Source organism: Schistocerca serialis, chromosome 6 (genome assembly GCF_023864345.2).
Source record: "Schistocerca serialis cubense isolate TAMUIC-IGC-003099 chromosome 6, iqSchSeri2.2, whole genome shotgun sequence".
Classification (NCBI taxonomy): Eukaryota; Metazoa; Arthropoda; class Insecta; order Orthoptera; family Acrididae; genus Schistocerca; species Schistocerca serialis.
In genome coordinates this window covers 205,852,843-205,876,235 of record NC_064643.1, presented here as the reverse complement: position 1 = coordinate 205,876,235, position 23,393 = coordinate 205,852,843, and positions in this window count along the sequence as shown.

The following is a 23,393-nucleotide window of genomic DNA, read 5'->3' as shown; positions in this document are numbered from 1 at the left end:
AATGGCCATGACCTGGCTTGCGGTGCACCTGCCCGTCAAGCCACTGCCTTCATTACTGTCGCTCCCATGGACGCCCGAGCCCCTTCCTGCTAAAGCGTCCGTGCAGCGACCTCGTCACTGACCGTCGCACCATTAGGTTAGATACTATCAACCACCAAAATCCACGTGCAGCACGTATTATAACGTCCACCGCAAATGTTAACACCTACCTGTAATCGGATTCACGGTCTGAATTGTTGATACATTTTTTTTGTGTGTGTGCCGATTTCAGTCTTTTGATATGATGCGTTCCGCCACAGCTTTCTTTCCCGTGTCAGCCTCGTCATAGAGTAACACACGTACAAAGTACTGTCCTCAGTTATCTGTTTGATACACTCCAATCTCTGTTTTCTTCTACAGTTTTTGCCCTCTACAATTCCTGCTTGTATCACGCGTGTTATTTCTTGACATCTTGACACACGTCGTATAATCCTGCCCCCTTCTTCTTATCAGTATTTCCCACGTGTTCCTTTCCTCATGCATTCTGCGAAGAACCTCCCCATTTCTACGATATTGCAGTGCCTCTGTTGTTGTACAGTGCAATATTCCTTCGGACATGCATGCATTCATGTTCGAAGGACCATTGCATCGTACATCTGAACAATAGAGACACTGCAATATCGTATTAATTCCCCGACACTGGGCAAGTGACTTACAATTAAAATTTCTCTCCTGTACGGGAATGTACATAATGGATGTGCGAGTGCATCCTGCAGGCACATGGTTGACGACATATGGAGGACACAGAAGATTGACATTAGCTGCCAGTAGGCACTGATTTAAATCAACAGGGATAGCACGGAGTCTCAAAAGCTTCGATCCTCTTCTTTTCAGTTCCTCCCAAGTTCATAATTCACGCCCACACAATGCATTGCTCCTTACCAACATTCTCAGAAACTTCTTCCTCAAGTTAATTCTTCCATTTGTTAGCAATACGCTTTTTTTAATGAGGAATACTGTATTTGTCTATGCTAAACTGCTTCTGACAGCCAACTTGCTTCGTCCACGCCATGTTACTTTGCTTCCAAGGTAGCAGACTACATAAGTATGTTACTTCTACGGTTGGCAGGTCCAATAATAGAAAAGGTGGACTCGGCGCTATATTTAGCCTGACTTTTGCTCTAAAAGCTGGACTACTTATTTTAAACAGAAATATGGTCAGTTGTGTACATTCATTCGTTTAGTTTATTTTAGCGAGATCAACCTGGGACCTGCTTAAACAAAAAAAAATTAATAGATTACGTCATGACTAGGCAGTTACGGTAGCAGGTAGGTGCTCAGTTGTCTTCCTTCGATAATCTTATGTCAAAATAAATTAAAAGAGCTTCAGCAAAAAAAAAAAAAAAAAATAATATTTTCTTCTGGGGCGGAAAACTTCAAAGACATTTAGTAACTTCGGTCATTTCAATCAGATTCTTTAAAAAAAAAAAAAAAAAAAAAAATAGCGAAGGCGCAGCGCAGAGTAACTCTCGTGTGTACCTGCGTGTCTAAAGACTGGTAGGATGGACGCGTGAGCGTGGTGGGGAGTAGCGGGTTAGCATCGCCTGATCGGCATATTTTATATACTTATCTAGCTCGCTCTGCACGCAGCGTGGTTGCGAAATCGATTGTTAGGCTCGTTCGGCCTGGGAAGAACACCATATGACACAGACATAAGAAGAACGTTGGTTAGAATGTATGTAGATACTCATGTCACACGGTGGTCAGAAACAGTGTGAAAACCTTGTAAGGATGTTGCAGGGTTGGTTGTGCTGAGAAATAGTTGTTAAGAAAAAAATTGATACGTTGCAGAGTTTCCGACTTAACTGACATTGAAGTTGGCCAATCAGGTCGTTGCGCGTGCAAATACAAGCAGCCTGCCAGAGAAGATGTCGCCAAACGTGTTCATCCTATGATTTCCTGAAGCCGAAAAAAACATAGCTGTTCTTATGTACCTGAAAAGTATCACTTCCGAAAAAGGCACATTTAACTGATAATGAGCATTTGAACAAGTGGTAACTGATGGACCCACAGACGTCGGTGGATTACTGCGTTTCAGCGCATGCAATTGCTTCAATTTGCGCGCACAGCTATCTGATTGGCCATCGTCAATGCTGATTAAATCGGAAACGGCGCAACGTATCGAGTTTTTTCTTAATAAGTATTTGTCAGTACAATCTCCTCTAGAAATCTCTCACAAGCTTTCCAGACTGTTTGTGACCACCCTGTGCTTCTCCTTATTCTCCCTTATTCTTCGCGCTTTGTCATTACCCTGGAACGGGGCTCAGTTGTGCGTTCTGTACTTCATCGCTCAAATACATAACAGAAACCGGAAGGACCTGGCTTTATATTTGGCAAACACAATTGTAAAAATCCGGACACATGACAAGTATACTTACATCATTGCTAATCAAGTTCAGCAACCCGACGGTATTTTAACAATGGACGGCAACCTACATTTTGACTGTAACCGGAATGTGTCCATCTGATGTGTAAAGTAAAAAGGTATTCTAATCCAAGTGACAACAGCTAGTGCGGCAGGTTGTTGTCCTCTAAAAATTTATTGCTGTTATGGACCACATTGCAAATAAAACATGCTGTATAGGTTTTAGCAGTCGTTAAGAAGCCGCCTGCGGAGTAATTATTCTCGCCTTGGCTCCGTCGTCTTGAGGCGGCCTAATGGCTAGTTCCGGCCGTCGCCCGCCTACAGAAACACCGAGTATTGTGCTGCAAGGGCGGGCAGTTAGTCAGGAGGCGCGTGACAAATGCGTGCCGCAGCCTGGCTACCAGCTAGCAGCTACAAGAAGAGCGCCGCTCGCTCGGCCCGCCGCCGTAAATCTCTGCGGCGCCTTCTCCGCCGGCTGTATTTTTGTGGGGGCAGCTCTACGCCTTATTAGCGCCGCCTCGGGTCACACCCCGCTCGCCCCATTAACAGCTCCGCTCCCAGACGCTGAGGGAGATATGAAGGAAGAGGTGGGGAGGTCTTCCCCTCGTCCCAGCCCAGCAAGGGCCTCCTCCCCTCTCTCTCACTTCTCCCTCTCCGCCCCCCCCCCATCTGCTCCCTTACAACCGGTGATTACCGGCGCCGCGAGTCGGTGTCACAGAAGAAGTCCGCCCCCCCCCCCCCCCTGCACCTGCCACTTTTGCCCCCACTTTTAGCCTCCTGTCTGGCGCAGTGAATCGCGCGCACGTCCCTCTCATTACTCGTCCGCTGCGATTCTGACGACAAGCTAAAAGCGAGACATGAGTCGGACCTGTGGAATCGAAACTGGTATTTCCCACAGAGAAGGGCTTTAAACTTCTCCACCATTAAGCTTTGAGAGGACGTCTCTTGTAAAGGAAGCACAGGCTCGCCATTCACCCTCGACCGGTGCCAACCATTAAAAGGTGTCTTCGTATATCCATAATTTAAATGGACGATTTGGGACGTCAGCTAGTACAATATATGTTGAAAATGACGAAATTCCTCCAGCTGTATTAAGGTGTTGGTTTTATTGGCGACTAGATGTTGTTACATCATCATCTTCAGGTTGTAACGGAGCCTATTAAAGGCTTTACTTTACCGAAGTATGCGATACCCTCCAAATTCAACCAGTTTAACGAGTATTTATGATTATAGAAAAGTTATTGTGTATGTTAACAATGATTGCATAACATGTCTCCATAAACAGTCAACCCATTAAATTATACGGAATAACTGACACACACAAAAGTTAATATCACTTGATCACTGATACAGCAAATGTCATCATGTAAAAACACTAAGTTCATCTTAAATAATTAATATGAAGTACGAAAAATAGTGGCCAACTTACGTATTTTGGATCTCCTTAAATAAAAATCACCCAGTGAAACCTATTTGTTCACTAGGACCGTTTTCACTCAGTATTCACGTAAACACTTCTATTTTAGACGAAAACCAATGTAATTCCTAATAATTCATGTTATTTACTTATTTATGCAAATTAGAGAAGTGACAAACGTCTAACAAACGGCCTTTTTGTAACAAAGAATTATTCTGTCAAGTCAACAAATCTGTCTGTCATTTTAATAACCTGTTAAATTACGTCACTCCATATAAATTAATAACTTTTCTGCACAAATTACGATAACAGATGTACATGTGACTTATAAACTATATCTTTTTTTAGTAGTTCTTTGACAAGGTTATACATACAAGCAGCAAGAAGGGTCGGGAGCGGAGTCTGAATGTCACTTTGGTAAAGTGTATGTGTGTTATTGTTCGAGGTGGATAAACATTGCAAAGAGCAAGTAAAAGATGTGCTACTTTGTGTTGTGTCGCCGGCCGCGGTGGTCTCGCGGTTCTAGGCGCTCAGTCCGGAACTGCGCGACTGCTACGGTCGCAGGTTCGAATCCTGCCTCGGGCATGGATGTGTGTGATGTCCTTAGGTTAGTTAGGTTTAAGTAGTTCTAAGTTATAGGGGACTGATGACCACAGATGTTAAGTCCCATAGTGCTCAGAGCCATTTGAACCAACCATTTGTTGTGTCATTGTCTTTGGTGGACGTTGGAATTAAGATGGCCACCAGAGTAGTAAATATTTGAAGTTTAAATATTTGTTGGTTTCGCTCATTATTTATCATCAAAAGCACATCAAAAACACGGGACCTCATCTTTTTACCCCTAGACAACCAGATTTAGAGCCAGCATTAGCATCGAGACACAGCAGCGATCCAGCAAGCAGCAGCGATTACCACAATGCATTTTAATGGCGCTAACCTAACATCAAGTGCTAACAAGCTCCGTAAATGGGAGTGAAATAGTGCGATTATAGCAATATCTACGACTAGGCGATCATTATAAGGTCCATACTGTTGACAGCAACCTTATGTGTTTAACACTAGTAGTCAGTGGTTGCTGTCAACAAATAAGAGCCTGAAGATGATGATGTAACAACATCGAAACTAGTCGCCAATAAAACCAACACCTTAATACAGCTGGAGGAATTTCGTCATTTTTTAATATATTAAAAGGTGTAGCTTCCGTCATTGAAAGTTATGAGACATTCATTCATGTTAAATGCTTAAAGCGGCTTAACTGTCTGGCATGACATTTGTAACACGCTTAGGGAAAATGTTAAGAATATTTCCAAAAATCATTGCTAAAAAATTGTCCAAATGGCTCTGAGCACTGTGGGACTTAATATCTGAGGTCATCAGTCCCCAAGAATTTAGAACTTCTTAAACCTAACTAACCTAAGGACATCACACACATCCATGCCCGAGGCAGGATTCGAACCTGCGATCGTAGCGGTCGCGCGGTTCCAGACTGAAGCGCCTAGAACCGCTCGGCCACTCCGGCCGGCTCGATTGCTAAATGCAAACGCCATGAACAAAGGGACTTCAAACGTAAAGATTCGAAAGCTGACTTGACAGGCTCTACGAGTATTTACCTCATTAGAGAAGGGTACCAAAACTTTTCCTCTGACAGAACACTTCGAGATTCTGGTAGTTGGATGGAACACGTTGTTTCTTTAGAAGGGTAATAAAATTTTTAAAAAATGATAAAACTTATTTTATTCAGTGCTTACTTTATTTCAAATCGTAATTATTAACAGAGAAATCGATATAATTTTTAAAAAATAGTATCATCAAAATGTTGAAAAAAATTCACTTCCCACAGAACACCAGTGTTCCGCGGAATGCAATTTGGCAAGGCTTGCGTTAGGGGATGCTGTGGTACTGTAACCGGATACGGGACTACTTACGATTGTATACCATTTCAATAGCTGTGTGTAAGTGATTCAAGATGAAGTCATGAAAGGCTCCGAAATAAATTGTAAATAAAGTAAGCAATAAACATAGCAGAGTTGAAAATTGCTTCAAAAATAGCCTTTGTACTCAACAGTGAAATAATTTATACCTGAAGTTCTCAGTATCAACATTATGAAATGAACTATGTACTGGGATGGTATTACTCGGTGTAGCTAATATTTATACCAGTTTGTCCATTAAAGAAACTAGTGACACTTTGACATAATGTATTTATTGTGAAAAATATTAAAAGTATATAAATTGTAGACTTCATTGAACTTTCAAAATTTGCCCTGTCTTATAAATTTTCAGATTTAATAGTGAAAATTATTGTAAAGACCCGAGTCCTAGCGATGGCTAATTGTTTTGTGGGTACTTGGACTGCCATTTGTGTAAAAGTCTTCTAAATAATTTATTAAAATTGGTACTTCGAAGGCAACGAAAATTACTTCAGTAACTTTGTGTGTGTGCTCTAAATTACTTTTCCTCTTGAAATGTAGAGAACAGCTGCAATCACCACACTTTTGAAAAAGAAAAGAGCACAATATGCTAGCACCCGTGTTACCATACGGCTCATACTATGAAGTACTACTTCACTGGCTAGTGCTGTACCGCTATACCGATTGACCGTGTTATTTCAGTGGAATGTCGCAAGTTACGTTTAAACCAGTGTATTTGAATACAGTGGTGGATGATTACCGTTCACTGAAAACTGTTATCATTTATTGTACTTCGCGTCCGAGATTCGAACAAAGAGCCTTTTTAACTGTGGCCACCTTGCGGACCACGGAAACAATTGTCAAAAAAGTTTAATGCGGAAGATAAGAAACTACTTACTTTCTCTGAAAGCTAGTTCTGCCAATACTGCTATGGAGATACACAGTTCCTCTTCAGATGACTTCCCTCCTTCATTATAGGTTCAAAATGGTTCAAATGTCTCTGAGCACTATGGGACTTATCTGAGGTCATCAGTCCTCTAGAACTTAGAACTACTTAAACCTAACTAACCTAAGGACATCACACACATCTATGCCCGAGGCAGGATTCGAACCTGCGACCGTAGCAGTCGGCTACCGCGGCTGGCATTATAGGTTCGTTCCACCTCAAGTGGACCAGTGGCTTATGTACAGTTTGAATGAAATTTGTGCACATATACTCCTTACAGGGTAAAACAAAGGTGTGCAAAAGATGCATGGTTTTAAAATGTTATGTGAACTGTTAAGACAGTTTTTACCAAATTTACGACTGCTGAAATTGCAGCTAATAATTATCCAAAGCACATTTTTCTATTTGTTGCACAACTTTTGGTTCACTCCAAAAAATTAAAATTTCAAGGTTGTATTATTCGCCTTTTCTTGCTACATGAGGTCAAAATGAGAAAAGTCAATTGGGACGAGTTTTCGGCATAATCTGTAGGCAAACAAAGAATGTTGAGTGCTCTTTAATAAATCTGCAGAGTAGTTACGTGGTATAAAATCTACCGAACTGCAGCATTCGAGACGTTATTAATGCGTAGATGTGCCATCGAAAATACTTGTATCATAATAATTTTCGCTAAATTAGTCGTCTCAAAATCGTTGAAAATTGCAGCGATTGAATTTTTCCCAGTTTTGACCTCATGTAGCAGTAAAAGGTAAATTATACAGCATTGAAAATTAACTTGTTAAGAGCGCAAAAAGTTGTACATCTGATCCAAATATCTCTTTTGGATCACAGTTAGTATCACTTTTAAAGCATCTTAAATTTGGCCAAAAGTGTCGTAGAGCCCGCACGACATCTTGCAGCTCTTCACTGAAAGTCTCATAACATTATTTGTAGCTAATACAAAATTTTGTACAGCTTGATTTTATTCTATATGGAACATTTCGTTCAATCTGGCACACTTTGTGTGGAATGCTTCTGTAAGATTACAATTGAATTTATGTGTTGGAAGGCGCCAGATTTTTGTCCGAAGTAGGTTTTGGGGTTGTTATTGCGTTTCCCGGTGCTATGGTATTACAAACAACGCTCTAATGTTGGGCATTGTGATGAAATAGAAAATGAAACGAAATTATCGTGTGGCGTTGATTGCCGGGAGGCCCATCCGGGGAAGTTCGGCCGCCAGGTTGCAGCTATTATTTGAGGTGACCTCACATTGGGCGACTTGCGCGTCGATGATGTTGAAGTGTTGATGACAGCAGAACACACAGTCGACGAGCGGAGAAAATCTCCAACCCGGCTGGGAATCGAACCCGTGCTCGCTGCATGGTCGGCAAACACGTTACCACTCAGCTAAGCCGGCGGACGATGAATATAGAAACGCTTAGGAGATGCGGTATTAGTAACTACGTCCGACCATCAGGTTTTTAAGCCTTCTGTGCCGTCCGTAAATAGCATAAGAAGCGTCAGGGCTATTTATTTGATAAAGACGTAGCCTGTTTCCGTATCCAAACTTCTTCAGATCGGGTCTATACTCCGTCTGTAACGCTTCATCGTCGACGGGACGCGGATTCCTGATTCTCCTTCCTTTATTGTTCATAAACGAGAGCAAGGATCAAACACATTGTGTATTTTACACAGTCCGGAGTTTCGGTAGATGCATTGGTAATATTCTAACGAAACTTACCTGAACTCTAGTTTAAAAATTAAAATAACTATTTTACTGGATTATTACAGCGCTGAATGTGGCACTTCATTACCATTCCAAGAGATTTATTTTTGAGCTTTTTATTTGAGGGAATTATAGGCCTGTATCCCTTTTTAAGTTGGTGTAAAATTTCTACATCTGGTATGATATGTGCTAGGCATCTGTTCATTAAACATTACATGGGTTGCGTCACCAAATAATTATTGAAAATGAGCGAAAACCCCTTTTTCTATTTTGTGCTGCCTCGATGCTATGACGGAATGAAGGATGCAACAGCTGTGCTTTGGAATTCGTACTTGAATGAGAAGTGGATAATACGTGGACAAAGAACCACGGCTGCCTCTTTATATTTTCGTGCCGGTACTAGTAGTCGCAGTAAGTGAATGACAATGGGCGCTACTCGTATCCTCCGTGATGAATAGCCGCTGTGAAAGAATTACCGCCCTCTTTGCGCAGGTACTCACCGGGCACGGCTCGGAGAGGACGGGGTAATGGGCGCGCTTATTGCGTTTTTGCTGGCGCGGCGTATTGCTGCAGTCCCATGTACTCCGCTTCATTTAATAATCTTGTAATCTTTCTTCCGCCCCGTTAAACCCGGGCGTAGTTTATATTCGCTTTCCATCATCGAAAGTAACTCGAATTTAGCGCAGACAAGGTTTCTGCCGTCTGCATTAAGTCCGGAATTGTAGCCATATATTCCGGCGTCGCTGGCCGTGTGCGAGTCTTGTTTAGCTGAGACTTCAAGGCAACCAGCAACTGTGATACTAAATAAGATACGAGCCTTATTGTTCTGACGACTGAAGACTCCCTTTTCATTACTTAGGACCGCCGCGATACTAAATAAGATACGAGCCTTATTGTTCTGACGACTGAAGACTCCCTTTTCATTACTTAGGACCGCCATCGGGTAAAGCGGAGGAAAACATCGAGCTAAAGGAACAGGCTAACGACTAGTAATTATACTATGCAACATATTTTATGTTTGATAAACTTTCGTTCTTCCTGAAGCTGATCTCCCCCCCCCTCTCTCCCCCCCCCCCTCTCCCCCCCCCCCCTCTCTCTCTCTCTCTCTCTGATTTCAGATCTGTTGTTTGTTTTGAGTTTTGTTTTGTCACGCATAGTTATTTCACAAATCAAGTAAACTCATTTTTCATTTGCAGCTAAGTTCCACAGAGAGAAATTTTACAGAAATTAAGGGAAACTTTATTTTAGTGAGGTGGGGTAGTTGATCACACCTGTTACAAATGGTTCAAATGGCTCTGAGCACTATGGGACTTAACAGCTATGGTCATCAGTCCCCTAGAACTTAGAACTACTTAAACCTAACTAACCTAAGGACAGCACACAACACCCAGCCATCACGAGGCAGAGAAAATCCCTGACCCCGCCGGGAATCGAACCCGGGAACCCGGGCGTGGGAAGCGAGAACGCTACCGCACGACCACGAGATGCGGGCACACCTGTTACAGACATCTGGCTGTTAGGGGGGAAACTTCAGTTCACTGTTGACATGCTATGGTGTTATGAGGTTATATTTGTGCTGTTAAGTGTAGTTTTGCAGTTTCATAGAACTGAGTGCCCACTGGTGTTTGAATAGCCCAAACGTATTCTGTTATATTTGAGGTAGCTACGTAATAGCTAAGAAAGACAGAACGTTAATAGTTGGGGAAAGATGTCTTCTACATATTCTTGGTGATCAAGAAAAAATTTTGACACCGTGGATGTCCTGGGTACTAGATTGTGCAAAAATGGAAAGAAGAAATAAATGCCTTTTGCAGTTTTTTTGGACTTGCTTTTTGTGATAAGTTCCTATGGGACCGAACTGCGGAAGTCATCGGTCCCTAGGCTTTCACGCTACTTAATGTAACTTAAACTAGCTCACATTAAGGACAAAACACACACACACACACACACACACACACACACACACACACACACACACACACATGCCCGAGAGGACTCGAATCTCCGACGGGGAGAGCCGCGGGAACCGTGACAAGGTGCGTCAGACCTCGCGGCCCTTTTGCAGTTCCCATAGCTCCGAGGGAGCCGCAAAATCATGTATGTGAAAGTTATTTTTGTATGGTTAACGTTGAAGGTCATAATGTAAAAATAAGAGGATATATAATATGGATTAAAGAAACAGTTCAATAAAACAGTTCCAAAAGATGCTGAATGTTTCATGTACTTGATAATAGTATTTCCAACACCATCTTGTGAAGTACGTGAAGAGAGAACTATGTGGTACTGCAGATCATAAATTTAATGAAAGGCACTGAATTTCAAATTACAGTGAATCCAGCGGAGAAAGGGCTTGGTTTTCGTGTAACGAAGTAGTGGCCAGCGTTTTGGGCAACAGTGAATATCTAAAATATAAAACCGTGGTTAAAAGAATGTTGCCGATTTTCATGAAATTATGATGTAACATGAGTGTGAAGCTTCATTTTTAACATTCATATACTAATTTTTTCTGTGGGAACCTTGGCGAAATCAGTGAAGAACAAGAGAAACAGTCCTACCAACACCTCAAGGAGATGGAAAAGAGATACCACCTGAGAAGGTGGAAGCGAAACATGATGTTTTACGCTACAGAGAGAGAGAGAGAGAGAGAGAGAGAGAGAGAGAGAGCTGATGAAGGGATATAGTCACCCCTTCTCAGACAGAACTTGAGGTAGTGATATTAGCGAAGGGAAACTGAACTGCAACACATGTGTTGCGTTTTTGTGATAATTATTGGCATTTTTAAGCGAACGTATAGCATTGTCTACTCTAACGAAGTGTGTAGAGATTCTACACAGCGTTAAAAAGTAAGTAATTTATTTTTAACGCTATTTAAAAAATCGGTATTATGAAAAATATTGTGATTTTAGCAACAACTTCACACATGGTTCGTACAAAAATTTGACATGTTACAGAAAAGCCAAAACAAGATTTGAAATCAGAATGAAAAACACTTTAAATATCGCCTTGCAGTCATAAAAAGTCTTAAAATGCGCTATAACGTGATAAACGGACGTAAATTTTACCCTCACCTTGAACAATCAAAATCATCCTGACAAAAATTTCCGTTAGCTGCAGAGAAACGTTTAGTGCAAGAAAACTGGATAGACGGAGAGGGATGTTTAGTAAGCAGGGGGCCTCATTAGAAGCGCTCTCTCAAAGCAGTCTTTTCTTTGCCTTGTTCAGAGAGTGTTCTGGATTTGCTTGCGGGAACGACAAAAACAGCAATTTAGATGCTGCTGCTGATTACTCTGAATGGACGAAAGTAACGGTCGCATGAAAAGCCATTAGCCAGGTACTCAGGATAGGTCCTTCTACAACATAATTGGGCTCATCAAAACCATGATTACCAGGTCTGCTGGTTTCCTTGTTAGATTAAAATAGGCTTGTGACTGACGCTTCTCAGCTTTGTGGCTGACGCTTCGGCGAGTGGAGTCGTTGAGAACAGCCGCCACGCACTCGTTGTGTGGCCTGTTTTGCGGGTAGCCTACGTACGGAGCCCAGACACACGTGTTCGCAGTTCACCGCCGCAGCAATCTGTCAGTCACAGAATTACTTCATTCGAGCCGTAATGCGTTTCTGCTTCCCACTCATTTCGCTCACGTATGTAGTGAAGCACGTCGTCGCCAGGCGGGAGGGAGAGAGGAGTCCAGAGACCGCCTTGCAGTTCGGCGTCTCCCTGTCGCCCCCGCTATCGCGCGAGCAGTCGCTGCCGCCGAGATTGTATCGGCTGATGCGGAAGGTCTGCTCCTGCCGGAGAAGATTGCCGCCCCGACACGCTCCATTGAGACATCCAGTCTCTCCTGTTTGTCCTACTTTCCTTTGCGGCTTTCCTTCATGTGTCCCATCTGTTCCAGTTCTTCCTGGTGTGGCCAGTTCCGTCAGAAGTTCGGCACTGTCGTTCAGCGAACAAAATACAAGCTAACCGTGAATCGGACCGGACTTGTGACTGGACTCTGGAGTTTCTAAGAGGTGCAACTCAATACGTCATATTTAACGGGATGAAATGAAGAGATGTAGCGGTAATTTCTGAAAGAAACCAAGTGAGTGTTTACAATATAGATTAAGCAGTAGAAAAGATGCGCAAGGGGCAAAGATACGAATCTAGTGTTTTTCCTATAGTGAGTGTAGTGTGGCAGCCCTACATCTTCAGTTGCGAATATTTATGGTGTCAGGTGTGTTGTGTTAGTGGTTTGCATTCTGCACCTTTCTAGACACGAGGTGAGTTAGCTTTTTTGATCTACTAGTATTTGCCATGTAATCTGTCTATTATAACAAAACCCCCAAGAATGACCAATTCTTCATATGTAATTACATAACCTAACTCACGCTCTAAGCATAAATATTAGTGTAAAAAGTTTCCATATATGACAGCTGATACCAAAAGTTCAGAAATCAGCGCCACGGAGCAAAGATCCTACGACCTGGCTGGGGCAAATGTTCGCATGCCCCAAAAAGTTTGTCTTTTCTTTTTTCGGTTTTAATTCTGCATGCGTAGGTTTATTTAACGTATTTGATGGACCTTAATTTACAGTTCCCTACTTCACATCGACTGATTCTAGTTACAGAAAATACGAGAGAAAAACGTGCTGCACACTGTTGTCTTCTAAAACTTTAGATGAGACTAAGAAGCTATTAGCAAATGGGTCGCACCGAGCGAGGTGGCGCAGTGGCTAGCACACTGGACTCGCATTCGGGAGGACGACGGTTCAATCCCACGTCCGGCCATCCTGATTTAGGTTTTCCGTGATTTCCCTAAATCGCTCCAGGCAAATGCCGGGATGGTTCCTTTGAAAGGGCACGGCCGGCTTCTTTCCCCGTCCTTCCCTAATCCAATGAGACCGATGACCTAACTGTTTGCTCTCTTCCCCCAAACAACCCAACTCCCAAATGGGTCGTCCATTAGAAATGCAGCTAAAAGACTTAGTTCTAGTGAATCCACTATCGCTCGCCGTAAACAGGAGATATCAGTGTGGAGAGGATAATGGAGTTCAAGAAAATATATGTGTAATTTTCCGCCACATCCAGTCTATAATGAAGACTAAACAGGAATACAGACTGTACCAAGACAATTGCAGAGAAGTGTGGCAATAAAAGGCCAAATAATAATAATAATGATAATAATATAATGTGTTTACATGTGTTAAAATGTTTGTATTTAAATTAGTGATATGTAACTGTCATTTTTGATGTTTAATAGGATCATGATGATAGAGAAAATGATGATGATGATTGTGATGATGGTGATGGTTATGGCATAGAAAAACCTTATATAAGTTAATAATGGCAGTACCTGACGAATACTGTATTTCGTCTTTAGCTGCACGGAATTTTGCCCCCTAACAGTAGAACTTTTACCTCAGGCCTGGGCCTGATCTCGGAATTACACCCTCTCCGTAACGCGCAACGCGTCTCTTGTTGGGTCTGACATGGATTTTGCTATTCATCTTCGAGATGCTGCTGGGTTTACTAAACTCTGTTACGCGTCAAGATAGTAAGGGAACAGGAGAGAACAATTTTTCTGAGTCCCTACAGCCCGTCATTGCAACGAAACGTGACGCTGTTCTTCGCATCTTCTCCATCTTCTCTTTTATTCTAAGTTGTTAAGCGAACCAGACTGACAAGCAAAACTGACAAGCAAAACTGACGAAGCAAGCTACCTTTTTTGTAGGTGAATTGTAATGCTTTAAGATTCTCGCAATAAATTTCAGCCTGGTATCTTTTTTCGAAGCAACTAGTTAAAGGAAATATTTGTATTTTGTGTCTACAACTGACTTGTAAAAAAACTTATGTTTCTACATCCGTAATCCACTATCATTTTGAAACAACTATCATTTTAGCACTTCTCTGTTCCACTCGCGAATGGCACGTGGGAAGAACGACTGCTGGTAGACTTCCGGACGAGCTCAATTCTCATGTTTTTTTCGTCGTCGTCATTACGTGAGACATATGTGGGAGGTGGTAATATACTGCCCAACTCTTATTCAAACGCGTGCTCTCGGAATTTTAGCAGCAACTTTGTGCGTAATGGCTCTGAGCACTATGGGACTCAACTGCTGTGGTCATAAGTCCCCTAGAACTTAGAACTACTTAAACCTAACTAACCTAAGGACATCACACACATCCATGCCCGAGGCAGGATTCGAACCTGCGGCCGTAGCGGTCGTGCGGTTCCAGACTGTAGCGCCTTTAACCGCTCGGCCACTCCGACCGGCTCTTTGTGCGTAATACAAACGCCTCCCGTGTAGCGACTGCCGCTGCACTTTGTTCAGGACCTCCGTAAAGCTCTCATGTATACTAAGTAATCCCGTGACGATATGTGATGCTCTTCTTTGGATCTTCTCTGTTACGGATCAAGATAGTAAGGGAACAGGAGAAAGAATTTTTCTAAATCCCTGGCTTTGGAATTTTTCTAAGTCCCTGGCATTGCCCAGGCGCACAGAAGTATCAGTACGAGGCAACCGATAGGAGTAAACATTTCGACGCGGTTAGTTGGTCACCAAAAGTGTGAGATCAGTGGAAAAGTGTAAGACAAGTGCACACAACATGCTTCCGTTACTCCCGCAACATTATGAAAGAAGTACTAGGTATGACGCAAAAACATCTATCAAGGATTTGGCGAAAATGATATGATACTGAAACAAATTGATTAAGCCTCAGCCGGCCGAAGTGGCCGTGCGGTTAAAGGCGCTGCAGTCTGGAACCGCAAGACCGCTACGGTCGCAGGTTCGAATCCTGCCTCGGGCATGGATGTTTGTGATGTCCTTAGGTTTAACTAGTTCTAAGTTCTAGGGGACTAATGACCTCAGCAGTTGAGTCCCATAGTGCTCAGAGCCATTTCTTTGATTAAGCCTCAGCATCAAAACTGAACACCACTGACGACTCGTAATGAGCGAGACCGATACAAATGACGTCGTACAACAAAGCCACTTGTCGACGTCATATATAGTCCACCACACTAACGTGGAGACAATCGATCAGTATGATCGAGGGCGTTCATGTCGTTCCTTCTCGGTTCTCTGATTATTATATTGCAACGTCTTGTGTGAGATTGTTCCAGTATTGTCTCTACACATGCTGTGTGGTGGGATGACCACCGATGCGTACCAACAGATGAATGCGAACCAGCGACGCCACACTGGTTTCTCAGCCTCCATCCTGAAGAAACAATAAGCCCGGAAGTGGGCGACAAGTACGACTCTATCTCTTCTGTTAATTCTACTTGGTAAGAGTTTTAAACGAATAATGCTCAAGAATCGGTTGAATAACAGTTTTGCAAGTTACTTCTTTCGTGAATTAATTATATTTTCTCAAGATTCCGCCAATGAATCTCAGCCAGGTATCTGCTTTTCCAAATTTCCTTTATGTGATCAGTCCACTTATAGGCCGCTCCAGGCGCTTATCCGTAGGTATTTTATGGTCGTTACTCTTTGTAGTAATTTTTCACCAATACCGCAATCGGACAGTAATGGATGTCTTCGCCTATATACCTCCAATACGTTGCACTTATTTACGTTCAGTTCTGGCTGCACCGTGTTATAGACATTAGAAACGTCCACAAACAGCCTCACAGGACCTCTGATGTTATCTGCTACATCATTCATATACAGTGTATTTAAAAAAATTCTACATTTTGAGAGTTGGTAGTACGAACCAAAACTAGGTAATAATGTCCACTAAGCACGAATTTAAAATGCACACCTTAAAAGTTGTGATCACTTGTTGATCTTCGCTGCTGCGGAGCGCGTTTCCTCTAGTGCAAGGTCTTTGCTATTACTAACGACCTACAGAATGCAGTAAACAAATGAGGACACATTCTTCTGTTAGAGGCCATGGATACAGCTTACAATAAACATCTGTTTACTGTAAATCGCGTTCACAGTTCAGAGTAAGTGCAGCGCATACATTCGTTCTAATGGAACAGGGCGGTGTTTAAGTTTGCGAATATCTTTTATATTGTTGTTTTATCTTTGCACTTTCCAGCACAATGGCAGCTTATTGTTTCAAATGGAAGCTACTATCCAGTACGTTGAAAAATATACAGTAATAGAATAATGTGTTCTCACTTTTTACTCCATTTTGTAGGTCGTTCATAATAGCAAAGAGTCTGCAGTAGAAGAGATGAGTTTCATAGTAGTGATGATGAACAAGTGCTCATAATTGTTGAGGTATGCATTTTAGAGCCCATGTTCAGCAGCCACTTTTGTCTCGTTTTGCTCCCTACTAAAACCTCCCAAATGTGGAATACTTTTCTAAGAAAACATCATGTGCAGCATGCGGGAGCAAATGTGCGCAGTCAGCACCTTTCTATTTTTCCCTTCTGCTCTTCAAGTTACACGAGAGTGGCAGTTGTACACAGTACACCGTGTATCATGCTTTATACAATATCATAAGTTCAAGATTCCTTTTATGATGTATTAAAGTTATATTTAATAAAACGTTACAAATGAACAAAATGGATCAGGAAATATACTCCTTTCTTCTACATACATCTCGCGGACGGAACGAGGTGGCACCCTGCGTAGGGTGGCGGGGGATGGCGGTTCAGTTCTCCGTCCGGCTATATAGCTGAAGGTGTTCCGTTGGCTCTCTAAAACCAATTAAGATAAATACTGGGTAGTTACTTCGATAAGGACACAATAGATTTCCCTTACAAATCTAAGCTTATAATATGTCTGTAATGAGCTCGTCTTCGACAAGACGTTGAACTCTAGTTATTGTGACCAGACGAAACTGATTTCGTCCGGCCATATCTGTGAGATCTGTTATTGCTCTGGAAGACGGGTCAGCGAACAACACATGAAAGATCGCTTCACTTTATTAGATAAACGAATAAAATAGCTACCTGACTTTGACACAGTCCTTTTGCCACAGGAGTGCTTGATAATTTAAAACTGTCATTGACTAGCAAAGGATCACTTCATGCACAGGTTAACAAACTGTTCTCTTGCAGTGCAAAATGCAACATTTACGAAAGTGAATTTCATCTTATAATTTAACTATCAGTGTCCTGCGCGATGATATCTACTGCTGTAGCTTAAGTCCATCATGCTCTCTTGCATGCTCCACACTATATTGAGCTCAGTATGAGGGCACTGCTGTGCTGAGAGGGAGGCGTGGTCTTCTGGAGTGCCCTACATTTGTTGTTGCGAGCCCTCGCTAAGGTCTGTGGTGTCTACTCGCGTTGTCGACTTTGCTGTGACACGGCGATCTCTGGACGATTCCATAATGGGAATTCGAGCTCGTGCGGGGACTAGCCGATAGTTGATCCATAAACGGGATAAATGACAGCGGTATCCGAATTACCCTCTAACACACGCCGAAAGACTGAGTTACGAATGTTGATGTGAACAATTTGGGTTACAAAATGGTGGAGTGAGGACTTGTTGCCGAATGTGTGTAGACCTAAATTATAGCGTTGAGGGAACTGCAAGTTAAGTGCTCACCTGTTCTACGTAGGAAATTTCCGGGTGTCTCTATAGACTGAGGAGGCCAGGGGTTGCGAGATATCTCAGTTGGGCTTGTTTGTATATGAGTTCGATTTTTTGCTGCCCTGGAGGCGTGCAAAGGAGGACCGGCGTTTTTATTTGCGTGGGAAAATGAACAGTGAAAGCTGTCTTGACTACCTACTCTCACACATTATCGGGGAATACTGTGTGGCCTCATGGTAATATTAGGTAAGTTATTTTGTGACTGTTCTGAGCGGAATTTGCGCCCGTTATTTAAAAAATACAGCAATGTGATGCTTGCGTTCGCCTTATTCTACTCGATATTGTGGATTTCTTTCAAGTATCTTTTGGAGAAACGGTCCCCTTTGCTTGTGAAACGATGATAAAGAATACCGTTTATAATGATACGACCTTGTGCTGTTCCGTCACCACTGCAACTTTGTCTGACACTTGATACTCGTACAATTTGACTGTGATTATATTTCGAAACTGGTTAACATCAGCAGGTTTGGCTGATTTGCGGAAGAATATGGCAAAGACAGTCATAAAATCAGTAACTGATTTTATCTGTCGCCCAGCAACCAATGATGCTGTTTAAACAGACACTGGACAATAGCGGTAAATACGAGTAGCTGGTCTCTGAGCTGGCAGTTGTAGTTGAAATTAATGTTTGCCGACATTAATAGAACACAGTATTATTTCCCAGGTAATTTTGAGGTAAACACTTTATGAACAAACAGTATATATCCATGAGACACAATAATAATTTTTTGTACTATAGATACTCGTCGCTGAAGTATCAAAAAAGAAAAAGAGTTCTAGCATATCCCAGTATTAAACAGTTATTTCATTGGTTAAAATTTCGTAATAGGCGCAATTGAAATAATCTTCTTGTTGGATGTAAGGTTATCCGGCTACATGCTACCTTGTGCCTCGCGAAGTTGCTCACCGTATCTCCACCATGTACGTATAACTAGTAAAACAAACAATTACCTCTTTTAGTTCCCGTTAAACAATAATATTATTGAATCGTCCTGGCAGATTAAAACTGTGTGTCGGACCGAGACTCGAACTCGGGACCTTTGCCTTTCGCTGCAAGTGCTCTACTGACTGAGCTGTCCAACCACGAATCACGACCCATCCTCACAGCCATACTTCCGCCAGCACCTCGTCTCCTACCTTCCAAACTTCATCGAAGGTCTCCTGCGAACCTTCCAAGACTAGCTCTCCAGGAAGAAATAGCCACAGCCTGGGGAACGTTCCCAGAATGAAATTTTCACTCTGCAGTGGAATGCCGGCTAGTATGAAACTTCCTGATAGATTAAAACTGTGTGCCGGACCGAGACTCGAACTCGGGACCTTTGCCTTTCGCGGACAAGTGCTCTACCGACTGAAAGGCAGAAGTCCCGAGTTCGAGTCTGGGTCCGGCACACCGTTTCAATCTGCCAGGAAGTTTCATATCAGCGCACACTCCGCTGCAGAGTGAAAATTTCTTTCTGAAATAATATTATTATAATAAACTCGTTGGATCAATTACATATAGTACCATAAATCGGCGGCAATGTTTTCTCTGAAACTGTACAATTTCTGTACCACTATAGTCTTCGATCTCACTGGTGATTAGTGAACGTGTCCGTTCCTTCATCTCTCCGCCTTTACTTCATGCATCCATACCAAGGGAACTGACTGAGCTTAGTGGCGGAATGCTTAAGGGGGGTAGGACGTCAAACGGGCCGACTTGGAGCAGGAGAGGCATCATAGGACATTTTAATTTCCACTGTCTACACTTTTACAAGTAAATTCATGAGACTTTGTCAGCGTGACCAGGCAGGATTCAGGATTCACACTCATAACAGCGGAAGTTTAAAAACATAACAAAATAAATTTTTTTACGTGTGGAATTTCATCATTTTTTTCACTTATTATTCGCTGCATTTGTTGATATAGGTACACCTTTCTTCATAAGTAAGAGAGACTGTTCGATGAATTTTGCACAGCGTACAAACCATACTTACAGGTGTCTGAAACTCTAGAATCTATTTAACTTATGAAAAAATGAATGAGCTCTTACGTTTTAAGCTTCATGTTTAGAAAAAAAAAATTGTAGTTAATTATCTCAATTTCTACCATAGTTTTTAATAGATTTGGAAAATTCTAGAGTTTCATGCACCTGTAAGTATGGTTAGTATTCTGTGCAAAATTAATCTAAGAATCTCTCTTACTTGAGAAGAAAAATGTACCTATAGCAACAAATGCAGCCAATAGTAAGTGAAAAAATGATGAAATTTCACAAGTAAATAAAAAAATTATTTTGTTATGTTTTTGAACTTACACTGCTATGAGTGTGAATCCTGAATCCTTCCTGGTCGTGCTGACAAAGTTTTATGAATTTATTTGTAAAAGTATAGACAGTGCAAATTAAAATGTCCTGTGGTGCCTCTCCTGCTCCAAGTCGGCCCGTTTGACGTCCTACCCCCCTTAACGCACTTGATTCACATTTTGAATGAGCGGGGTACAAATCCACCAGCTAGCTACCGCGATATAGGTGTTCAGTGGCTTTATTAAATTGTGTAGCGAACTAGACGGCGCAACGGCAAGACACTGGATTCGTAATCGAGAAGACGGCAATTTAAATCCCAGTCCGACCGTCGACAATTAGTTCTTCGTCTTTTCTAAATTACTTAAGGAAAATTCGGGAATGGATCCTTTGGAAAGGACACGGCCATTTTCTTCGCCACCCGTGACCAAATCGAGCTTAACTACACCTCTAATGGCTGGTCGACGACTGGACTTTTAACAACTAACTGCCATAATTAGAATCTATGGGCATCCACGACAGGAGAGCAACGCGGCGTCATTATCTGGAAGAGCACCACTGCTTTGTGCGTTGGTTCGCCGTACCACCAGATCGCTGCGATGTCGCAGCACCAGCGGCAGAGACAGGGTTTATTACGAAGCCGCCGCGTATCGATTCGTGCGCTGTTTCATTGTGCGTTTAATCCGACGGCAGGATAAAAAGAACCGTTCCCCGCCCCGTCCCGGACTCCGTGGTACGTGCGCAAGCTGGCGCATACAAACACACTTTTACCAGCTTGTACGGAGGGGTGCGAGGTGCCCGTACGGTAGATCGCTCCGTCAGAGGTATTTAACAGGGCGCAGCACTTTAAAAGCACCGACCTCTCATTGTCAGGAGACGCCTGCACAGATTCATTTTCCAACGGAAAAAAAAGTTATGCCGACATTTCCTTTCAGCCGCGGTCTTCTGTAGTGAGCCACTGTGGATTTGTTTTGGAAAATCGACAAAAAACATTTGTATCGCAGTATATTAGAGAGCGAATAAACGTGAAACTTCCCCACTGACAAACTGTTTAAATAAGCAGGTAACGGGGAAACACGACGTGACACACTTTGTCTTTGGGAGGACGACGGTTCAAACCCGCGTCAGGCCATCGTGATTTAGGTTTTTGCTGATTTCCCTTAAGGGGGCTAGGACGTCAGACGGGCCGTCTTGGAGCAGGAGAGACACCACAGGACATTTTAATTTCCACTGTCTGCACTTTTACGAATAAATTCATAATACTTTGTCAGCATGACCAGGAAGGATTCAGGATTCCCAATCATAGCAGTGGAAGTTCAAAGAAAATAACAAAATAAATTTTTTTACATGTGGAATTTGATCACCTTTTTCACTTACTAATTGCAGCATTTGTTGCTATAGGTACACTTTTCTTCATAAGTAAGACAGATTCTTCGATGAATTTTGCACAGCATACAAACCATATTTACAGGTGTATGAAACTCTAGAAATTATTTAATTTATGAAAAAATGAATGTGCTGTTACATATAAAACTTTATGTTTAGAAAAAATTCAAATATTATAGTTAATAATCTCAATTTTTACCACAGTTTTAATATATTTGGAAAATTCTAGAGTTTCATACACCCGTAAGAATGGTTTGTATGCTGTGCAAAATTAATCGAAGAATCTCCCTTACTTATGAAGAAAAGTGTACCTATATCAACAAATGCAGCGAATGGTAAGTGAAAAAAAAGTGAAATACAAATGTAAAAAAATAAATTATTTTCTCATATTTTTGAACTTGCACCACTATAAGTGTAAATCCTGAATCCTTTCTGGTCATTCTGACAGTTATTTTTAAAAGTATAGACAGTGGAAGTTAAAAATTCCTGTGGTGTCTCTCCTGCTCTAAGTCGTCCCGTATGACGTCCTAACCCCCCCTTAATCGCTTCAGGCAAATATCAGGATCATTCTTTTGAAAGGGCACGGCCGATATCCGCCCCCATCCTTCCTTAATTCGAACTTGAGCTCCGTCTCTAATGACTTCGTTGTCGACGGGACGTTAGACACTAATCTACTCCTCCCCCACTTTTGACGTCGATACTAAGTTTTCGATATAAATTCTATGGTTCTAGAACTATCACTATTTTACCTTTGAAACAATTGTTTTCGGAAAGGACTTAATAGCCAGTCAAGTGTTACGTTTTGAATTCTGTTACAAATCCTACTCCTTACATGTGCTGTTGTACTGTAGATCTCTTTGTTCTTCTCTCGTGTTCAACACTTTATATCTCTTCGAGTAACTGGGTGTGGTCCATTAGAGCGCTTAAAAATATGTCGTTGCTTTGCAAGAGGGTGTGGGTGCACTTCCGCCTCACATTGTTTGTGAAATGAGTCCCAGTTAATAGACAAGCGGTACTGTGTTACCAATTCTAGGAAACATATGCCGTTCAGCTACACCGGGCACACGCCAGCGTCGGTTTACTAGTCTCACAGCTTTGTGATTTCAATCAACATGATTAAGAAAAATAATGAATGGTATGAAAAAATACACATCTGAATTTTATCCCACAATCTGTTATTGGGCTTTTTGGGATTACTGAAAGCAATAATGGAGAACTGGAAATTACATTCACTGGCTACATATATAAATTAATCCGCTTGATTGTTTTTAACAGTATAAACGATTAAATTGCAAATAGCGATACCGCTAACTAGTGTAAACGGTGGAAGAAATAACTACTTTATCTCTGTACCTCCATTACAGTATGAAGTTATCGTTCATTTCACAGAAGTAGTGTTCACACGACATTCTGAATAGCCCAGGTTAGGCGGAACTTAGACACACTTTTCCGTACTGCAATTGTGGTACAGGATTTTGGATCGGCGCATTTGCTGCGTCAGCTTATTTTCTTACCTGTGCGCGTTGTAGTGAATCGCATATTTTCATAAACTGTTTAACTCTTCCACTCCCACAACGGGGACAAAACACCTGTGCTAAACACTGTCCTAAACTTGACGTTCAGTGTGAGCTAAGCAGCAAATCGTCCGCATTCATAGCCAAGTTGTCAATGCGGTTGACTGTCACGCCAAGGGCCCGGTTTCGGTTCCCCGTAACGCTAGGGTTTTTTCCCTCGTTGGGAAGACTGGTACGCGGTGCCCTCAGCTGGATGAAGTCATCTGGCGGCTGCTTGCCCGAGTAGTAGCGGTTCCAAAGTCAACAACC